At 43.2% G+C, this 9,275-nt stretch overlaps 1 pseudogene; it reads right to left on the bottom strand.

Annotated features, from left to right (window-relative positions):
• Window positions 1-1,311: 1,311 nt before the first annotated feature.
• On the bottom strand, window positions 1,312-7,655 carry LOC124962075 (60S ribosomal protein L7a-like; annotated as a pseudogene).
• Window positions 7,656-9,275: the final 1,620 nt, after the last annotated feature.

The following is a 9,275-nucleotide window of genomic DNA, read 5'->3' as shown; positions in this document are numbered from 1 at the left end:
GCAAACCTCCACAGAGATGAGCGACCCTGATCTTGTTCTTGTTCTTCTGGCCATATGAACCTATTTGAGTCGCTTTGCTCTGAGCCTTGTTCTCCTCGTCTGTTAAATGGTCCTACTGATCCCTGTATTGTATATGAGTTAATTTATGTAAAAGGATTTACAAACTGTTCTAGAAAGTGTAGATGGCATTGATCATGGATGCTAGAAGGCTGAGTAGTCCTGAAATGTACCCCCACACTCTTAGAAGATGGGGTTTGGGGGGATTTAGGCTTGGCTGTTCCTGAGAGAGAGTCATGTTTCACCACCAGGCCTGCCCAGAAGGGCAGGGAAGCAGCCTTTCTTCCAGGGGCTCAGAGTGCTTAGCAAACTGGCCACACCCACTTCCTCTCAAAATTTTGCAAGCAAATGCTTCCATTTTCTGTGCAATCAGCCTGAACCGAAACACTTACCACTTTGTGCCAAATTTTGGGGGCTTGAGTTTCCCTTACTGAGGGCACCACTCCCATGTGTCAGTGGGAACTGGCTCAGTGGGAGCTTAGTGGTTTTACTTGAGGGGAACCTACAGGAAATAATTTAAGAAGATAATAAGGGGGATTTTTCCTGTCTAGAAATGAGGCCCATGGGTCTGTGCAGATGATATTATTCTCTCGAATCCCGAAATAAATGCAAAAGAGAATCTCAGCCGTTAGCTAATTGGCCATGGACTCCCTCACATAGTGTGGAGCTTTATGGCCTCCAGCTTTGCCCAGGACCCCCGGCCTGCAGACCACCGTGATTGTCTTAAGAACTGTCTTCCCCGCACCCAGGGATCCTGTACCTCCCTGATCTTCTGTTTTCTTCTCTTCACCCACATTCAATTTACCCAGTTATTCACATCCTGACTAACACTGGAACTAAAATTCTAAGATAACTCCCACCGAGAAGGAGGATGATGACTTTGTGTGGTGCACTCCTCCCCAGAAACAGTTTTTATTTTAATGAATAGTTTGGCCACAAAGACCAGTTAGTTCAAATTCAGCCTTTGGGCCTTCCTTCCCAGGAATTTGGATTTGAGGAAGGAAAATCACCTGATGCCTAGAAAAGAAAATCATGAGAACAATGGAGCACACAAGAGAATCTAATACTGATTCTTCAATTCCTGGGTTCAAGTCTGGTGAATATTTTTGATTACATGAAGTCATGAAAATGAATGAATGAAGCTAAAAAATGGTAGCTACTACTAGAAATTGTTTAGAGTTCAATGCAAATGTTTTTTTTTCTGGATGAAGGACAATTTATTATTTTTACATACAGAAACCCAACAGTGTACGTTTATCCCAGTTTAGTTGCAAGTTCTTTAGCCTCTGCTTTTTCCAGCTTGGCAATGCGAGTCACAGATTTTGGACCCAGGATATTGCCTCCCCAGTGGTGACAGATCTCATCATCTGTCATTGTAGTTGGTTCTGATAGCTTCCACCAGCTTAGCCAGAGCTCCTTTGTCTTCCGAGTTAACCTGTGTGAAGGCAACCGTGGTGCACGTCTTCCTGTGAACCAAATGTCCCAACCTGGCCTTCCCCTTGATGATGTAGTAAGGGACTCCCATCTTCCACACAGGGCAGGCAGGAAGACAACCAGCTCGATGGGATCCACGTCAGGTGCAGTCACCACTAGCTGAGACATACCAAGGAGGTGGCAGAATTGACCCCCTGCTCAAAGGACTGGTGGTCTCTTTGTGGGGACATCCCCTTTGCCAGCAGCCTTCTTCTCAGCCCGGGCCAATAGCCTCTGCTTCCTCTCCTGCTTCGTCTCTGGTCTCTACTTGTGGACCAGCTTAAGCAGCTGGGTGACTGTTTGGGGGTCCAAGGCCTGGGTGAACTGGTTAATCTCAGGAGGCACTTCCAGCTGCTTATAGAGAATAGCCCTTTGCTGCTGTACCTGGATGTAGCAGGTCACTTTACAAAGGGAGTAAGGTCCCTTCTGGGCTGGATGTCCTGTCAGATGCTGAAGTTCTTCAGCCTCTTCTCGAACAGCAGGTTCACCATCTTCTTGGCTTCCTGCTTCTTGACCACGGCGGGGGCAGGAGCCACCTTCTTCCCCTTGACCTTCTTTCCTTTCAGCATCTTGGGCGGCTGGAGGAAAAAGCTAGGCAAATTGTTTTAATTTGTTTTTTATCACTGAACAAAAGACCTAACAAGAACAACTTAAAGGAGGAAAAGCTTATTTTTAGAGTTTTGATCCATAGACAACTGACTCCATAGCCCTGGGCCCAAAGTGAGGCAGAACATCATTGTGGAAGGACATGGCAGAGAGAGAGAGTGTGAGAGAGAGAGAGGGAGAGAGAGAGAGAGAGAGAGAGAGAGAGAGAGAGAGAGAGAGAAAGAGAGAAAGATAGCACTCTGCTAACTGAGGATAAAATATAAACCCAAAGATGTGTCCCCATTGACTCACATCCTCTAGCCACACCCTATGTGCCTACAGTTACCACCCAGTTAAACCATATTAGTGGATTAATCCACTGATTAAAGTTCTCATAATCTAATCATCTCACCTCCAACCATTCTTACATTGTCTCACACACAAGCTTTTGGGGGACACCTCATATTTAAGCCATAACACCGAAACTCTTATTTTCTGGAAGATCTATATGTTTGGGCTGAAATCTTCCCAAGTAGTCAAAATCCGTGACAAAAAATAAAAAAGAAAACCCAAGTCTTCCATCTGCCTGTCCTCTATACATGAGTCCCAACCAAGAATGTCAGGGTTGCTTGAGCCCAAAGAAGAGAGCCCTGATAGACTAGAACCAGGGTTCTTCATTTCTCTCTTTTCTCTCCTGTAAAATATTGCCAAGGCTGCTTTGAGGCTGTGAGTGCCGTTTTCATCACTCCCAGAACCAATAAGAGGGGAACCTAATAATATTAGTCTGGGAGAGAAGTGCCCCCCCACCCCCACCCCTTTGCTTGGTTCTCACGATTCCCATTTCCTATTCTCTGGCCGTCATCCTATCTCTGATCAGTATCCAGTAAACATTGAGGAGTCTGCTTTATACCACCACAGATTAAGTGACACCAGTTAAGGGCTACATCTTTCACTCTGTCTTTGAAATGAATCCTCCCTCCCATCCCTGCTCTTTGTCCCATGAGAGGAATGTGGGATGGGGATAGGGAGACTTCTTTTTCACATCCAAATGCAAGGAAAGGCTGCTAGGGTGGGGAGGGGGAGCCATGGGTCATCTGGAGAGATTTAAGCAACACTTCATTTTACAGCATTTTCATCTTTAGGGCTATGTCTTTTTATTCCCAGGAATGATCATCCCCAAGGGAAAATGAGGACCCAGAGGATCAAGCTGCAGGAAGTGGGCAGAATTCTCTCCAGCAAGGGGGAGGGAGGTGTCACTTCCCAGCCTGGTGCCACTTCCCCACGTCATGATCTGCCTTTGCTGCTCCTGATTTCTGGAATCTTCTAATCTGGGAGGTGCTAAGACTAGAACCGGAAATGGCATGGTTCTAAACAGCTACTCCCTGGCAGGGAGTCAGGAAAAGCCATTCCTCTTCTCTTTGCTGCTTGAGTCCCCTGACTTCGCCTGGTCAACTTCCGTGGAGTCCATTTTATACAAAGAAATAACTTACTGCATTCATTAACCTCACTGGAAATTTCAGTTTCTTCATGGCTCCCACAGGGTGCTAAAGCATCGCCAAGGCTGACAGGGAGGAGCTTGGGCAAAGGTCAGGTGTGGGAGGCACAGGAAGCTCTGCCTTTACCCAATGACCTGGCCAGCATGCTTCCCAAGAAATTGGGCATCGCCGGCAGAAAAAGGTTTAGAATGGGGGACATGATGGTTTCTATATCTTCGCTATTCAAATCACAGCTTTCCATCAAGTTTCCATCATGTGAAATGGATATAAGGGATCAGTTCACCATGGAGCATTTTTACCACGTGACTTACAAATATGCTCCTGGCTAATGGTGTGATCACTGGTAGGAAGTAGCTCCAAGTACAGCAGGCAGGACAGGCCACACAATGACACCCAGAAGTCACAGTTTTCCTTTGATTTCTACTGTTGTTGTCAGTGCTGGCTGCCATTTACTTTTCTGACTAGGAAACGTTTTGATTTTTATCCAGGCTTTTATACAATTCAAGATCTGCTCAATGTTGAGTCCCCTCCACATATACCATTTTGACAAATTCATTTATTATCTCTAGGTTGCAAAATGAGATTAAGTTTACCAAGACCTCTTTGTTGCTGAATTCCAGTTCAAAGTAAATACTCGAGATCCTGTAACTCAACTTCTAGCCGTTCCCACTATTACCACAAACTTTTCCTTATCAAAACAGCCCAGAGAGAAATTTCCAAATAATAATATGAAACTTTTGGGGGACATAGTTTTCCCATTACAGTGATAGTTGGCTTGGGGTATTGCAGTTTTGTGAGATTTTGACAAGCTAATGTTCTCCAAGATGAGAACAGAGGGGAGAAGAGTCTGGAAATCAACTGGGTGCAGGGGACAGAAGGGAGTGAAACTCTTGGGCTCACAGTGTGTATCCCTGCTGAACACAGAAGCCAGACCACAAGGTCAACGTTACAGGGAATTAGATCTCACCTCCACACAAGTAAGAATTTCCCAGTAATTTGAGTTGTTCGCAAAGAAATGGGCTGCTTTGGAAGGTAGCAAGGTTCTTTTCATGAGATACTTCAAGCAGAAACTAGATGACCTGTCAGGACTGGAAAAGGGACTGTCATGTAATAGTAAGATGCATTCTCCATCGGAATCTCACGGGGGCCAGAGAGGGTTCAGGTGAGGGGGCATGGGTCGCTGGCGGGGAGATGAACAAGAGGGAACAATGACAAACACATGGGTCAGATGAAGGAGACCTGAAATCAGCCCAGAGGGCCTTTCACTCTGCCACAGGTCAACTTCTCCAAACCCCAAGTTCCTTCATGAGTCCAACTTCACTCCTCTCTGCTCCCTGACTTGATTTCTCCACCCTTCACTCTTCTGCCACTCCCATGAACTTGTTGCTACAGAAATATGTCCCCTGGCAGAGCCTGAAATATCTTCTTCAAGGAGCTCCCACTAAATGCTCCATGCTCTGTGCTACGATCTAGAGGGAACAGACACTACCAGGGCCCCTGGTGAACCCTCGCATCAAAGAAACTCCCCAGAAGGCCTGTCCCTTTCACGTGTGTGGGTGCTGGCTCCCTGGTGTGCCCAGGTCAGGTGTGGAGTTCACTCGAGACCTAACTGGCCTGCCTGCTGGAGTGAGAGGAAGCCCTCGCATTTCTTCAAGGGAGACTCCAATGGCTCTAGGAGAAACTCCGGTCACATGAAGGCAGACACTTGGTCTGTTGGTTTTCTCAACCCATTTATGCTTGTAATACACCTATTTCCTACTAATTTACCTTTTCATTCATCAAAATGTTATTTTGTAGGAGGTTTTCGATGTTTAAAATCCCTGATGAGTCTCTGAAGCCCTTCTCCTCATTGTTCCACTACACTGTTCTCGCTGTTCATAAGGGACCCAGGAGCCACAATGGCGACCTTCTGTGCTTATAGCCTGAAAACTATGAGAACAGCCTTGTGAACAGCTCCCTGCCCAACACTTGCAGCCATTTGTGATTACGCAAGGTGGCAAGAAGGCCAGCCCCACTTCTTTACATTACTCTTTGGGTTTTGCCCTTAGAAATAGTTCCACTCAATTGAAAATTCAATAAGTTCCTTATTCAAAAATTGTGAATTGAGCAAGTACTATGTGCTAGACATTGTCCCAGTGTTAGGCTTCCAAACATGAACAATGGTTCTTCTTTTGGGTTGTTTGCAGTGCTGGGCATGGAACCCAGGGCCTTACACAGGCCAGGTATATGATCTATCACTGAGTTACATCTCTAGCCCTGGTCCTTATTTTTGAAAAATTCACATTCTAGCAAAGAAGGTATTTGCAAAGATAGACCATCATCAAAAGGGTGGTTAGTTTGAAACCGACACAATGCAGTGTATCATGGAATTAAGGAGGTGTGCCCTACTCTAACTAGGGCGGAAAAGAGGGGAAATTTTGAGGACATCCAGAAATAAGGTCACCTTGTGACACATGGGTGAGAGTTCTCACCTGCTTTTGAGGGTCTCTCCCACCAACCAACTACAATATTTTCTTGGCAGAGAAGGGAGGTGAGGAGAAAAAGAAAAATATGAAAATATGCCCCTGGTTAAGGCCTGGTATGGGTGCTTGCTATAAGGGATATTTGGGTATCTAAGTTCCATGACTGTGATAGCCAATCTAATTTTTCTTTTTTCATCTTTAGGAAACATCTGTTTTAATCCTCAGCCTCAGAGTTGTTTCAGCAACTGAAGACTAGCTCCAGGCTCCAAATCCAGCCATGTAGAGAGCCAGGGCACTGACTCCCCATCCTGGGGACACCACTGCAGCCTGAGGACTGGTGGCTGTTTGGGAACACCTATGAGTTTCCAGTATAGTTCCTGGGCAATCCAAGATGGTTTTCAGGAACATTATTTTCTCTTTACTTACCTGAATTAGAGATGATGTTATTTCTTGCAGTTTTCAAATTCTATCTTCATTCATCTGCCTCCATTACTAACAGATTTTCTAAATCTTTTGCTTTCTAAATTGAGTGTGTATGAGTATGTGTGTGTATGTGTGCACATACTTGATGAAAAAACATCACCTTTATAGTTGAAATTTTAGTTTGCAAAAAAGATAAAAATCATCTATAACATTGCTCCAAATAACCAGTTAACCATCTTAGGTATTTGTCTCTCTGATTATCTCTGATTAAGTCAAACATTGTATCAAAGCAGTGGATTTTTTTCAGGGTCATAAAAAGTAACCCTCAGAAGAATTTCTTCTAAGGACCTGACTGCCCCGTTCTGTACTTTCAGGACTCAGTGCCAAAAGTTGTTCTAAACTAACCAGGAGCTCCTTTGTCCAGGTCATGTCCATCTGGCTGGTAGATGCAACCCCAGGATGGAGAGGTTCATGGCAAAGTGATCAGTGACTCAAGACTGAGCTGTGGGAGGGTCATGGCATCCAACCCCAGTTCAAATACTTCAAAGTTTGCTAACCCCTAGAAAGACCTAGAAAAAAGAGCACTCTGTTTTCCACTCCAAATGAGTCATGAGGTTTCCTTGTGATATATGAGAGAAGGCAGATGGCAGACTTTTAATTTTTTTTCTAAGAACTAAAAAGAAAACCAACTTTATGTACACCTTTCAAAGTGTGATAGATTGCTGTGCTAACTCTCTTCTCAAAAGGGTAATACCATATTCCTGTGCATCAGGGTACTACTGTATTCTTTGTGGTTGAATGAAAATTTGAATAATCCTGCAAATTCACTCTAAGTTAGCTTCAAGCTTGTTTAAATACTTTATCACTCAGATTTAACTCAATATGAATCCTTTTCTATAGGGGCAAGGATATAACTGTGACCAAAGAGGAAAATGGAAATCAGAGTGATATGTGACTATTATTAAGTTTTAAAACTTCTGAGCCTCAGTTTTCTCATTGGGGGAAAAAAAAAACACTAATAAGAGTAGATACTTACAGTAGTTCGTGAAAATATCCACAGTCTTCACTCCTTGTATTCTCATTCTCTGCAATGTGACTTTGCAAACTCTTCTATCAAGAACTGAAGTGCTTTTTTCTGCTCTGGTCTTGTGACTTGCTTTGGCTAATACAATGTGACAGAAGTGACAGTGTGCCCATTCTGAGCCTAGGTCTTAAGAGTAGCTGACTGCTTCTACTTTCTCTCAGTACCCTGCCCAGCCACCAGGCTCAGAAGTGAGAGATCCCATAGGGTAGAGATAAGCCATCCCAGCTGAGGCCATAGACCAGATAGTCACCAGGCAAACGGCATCTGACCACATAAGTGCAAATGAACTCAGTCAAGACCAGAAACACCACTCAGACTCCAGTGCCACCAGATTACTGAGCAGCAGTATTGTAGGCTGAAAAAAAAAAGGAAGTTACTGTTTTATGTCAATAATTCTTTGAGCTGATTTATTATTCAGTAAATGTTAATTGACACACCATCTCATACAGACTTATTGAGAAGTTTAAAGGAATTAATATATTAAAAATATAACTGTTCCTAGCACCAAATTCTAGCTGTTTATTTTCATTATTACCATCCTCATTAAACTTGTTTAAAAAACCTCACAATTCTGTGATCTATTTGGAAGAAGAAAAAGTCTCAAATGTTGGTTTAAAGGGTAGATTGTGACTTGTATTTCAGATCACAAGCATGCAGATCAGTAGTGTTGAGCAAATAAATAGATTTATCTTTACTGACACTTAAGCAATAACACTAATGGTGCCAATGTGATGGGGGTCCTTTGGCACGTGAACAAGTATTTTGGTGAATGACAAGGCTTTAATATTACAAGAACTTACTCTTTTGCAAGGGAATTTTAAATTGTTCAAACTCCATGAAAACAAGCATCATTTTGACATAAGTAGACCCTCCCCGCCCCCCCCGTTTGGAAGGACATCATCCTGAGATGAAGCAAGTTATAAGCAAAGTCTACTCATTTCACTGTGTATGCTGGAAATCAGCTGAGTCACCTAGAAAGAGGTTGCATATGATTTCAGAATTGAAAAATAGTTCTTGTTCTTTCCTGTAGGGACACGTACTTAATATATATTTATATTTTAGTACAATTATTCATAACATTAGATTATAACAATTACTGTTTTTATGAACATAGCTTTCCTACAAGTTGTTAGAAGTGATTTTATATGATTACAAGTGTAACAGAAAACCCAGTGAAGAGAAAACCTGCTCAAAAAACTATACATTTGAAACTACTTCTGCAGAAATACTGGAGACTGGAGACAGCCTCTCTGCTTGTCTATCGAAAATAAGTGTGATTGCCAACCACTGCAGGAATACATCTTACTTGTCAAGTCCTTCGCTGTAATTTTTCCTCTACTGTCACCTGTTAGTACAGTAACCTCCATCTTATAAATAACACGACCTGACAGTTGTCTCCTGGCTTTTGGTTTACAAAACACTTATATGCATCATGTCATTGTCATTTAATCCCCCAACGATCTACAGAGGTAGATCAGACGTTTGTGACTACTACTGTTCTACAGAGCAAGCACATGGTAGAAGTGGTATACTCAACGTCCCCTACTTAGTAAGTGACCCCACTAGGTGCAAACTCAGGTTTTCTGATTCCAAGTCCTGGGATCTTTTCATAGCATATTATTAGTTGTCTCTCCACAGTGCCACTAAATAGTAAGGAAACACGACTGAAGAGAAGTCAGACACATCTAATCTTGA

Source organism: Sciurus carolinensis, chromosome 12 (assembly GCF_902686445.1).
Source record: "Sciurus carolinensis chromosome 12, mSciCar1.2, whole genome shotgun sequence".
In the NCBI taxonomy this organism is placed as follows: Eukaryota; Metazoa; Chordata; class Mammalia; order Rodentia; family Sciuridae; genus Sciurus; species Sciurus carolinensis.
This window is presented reverse-complemented; position numbering and strand designations above follow the sequence as displayed.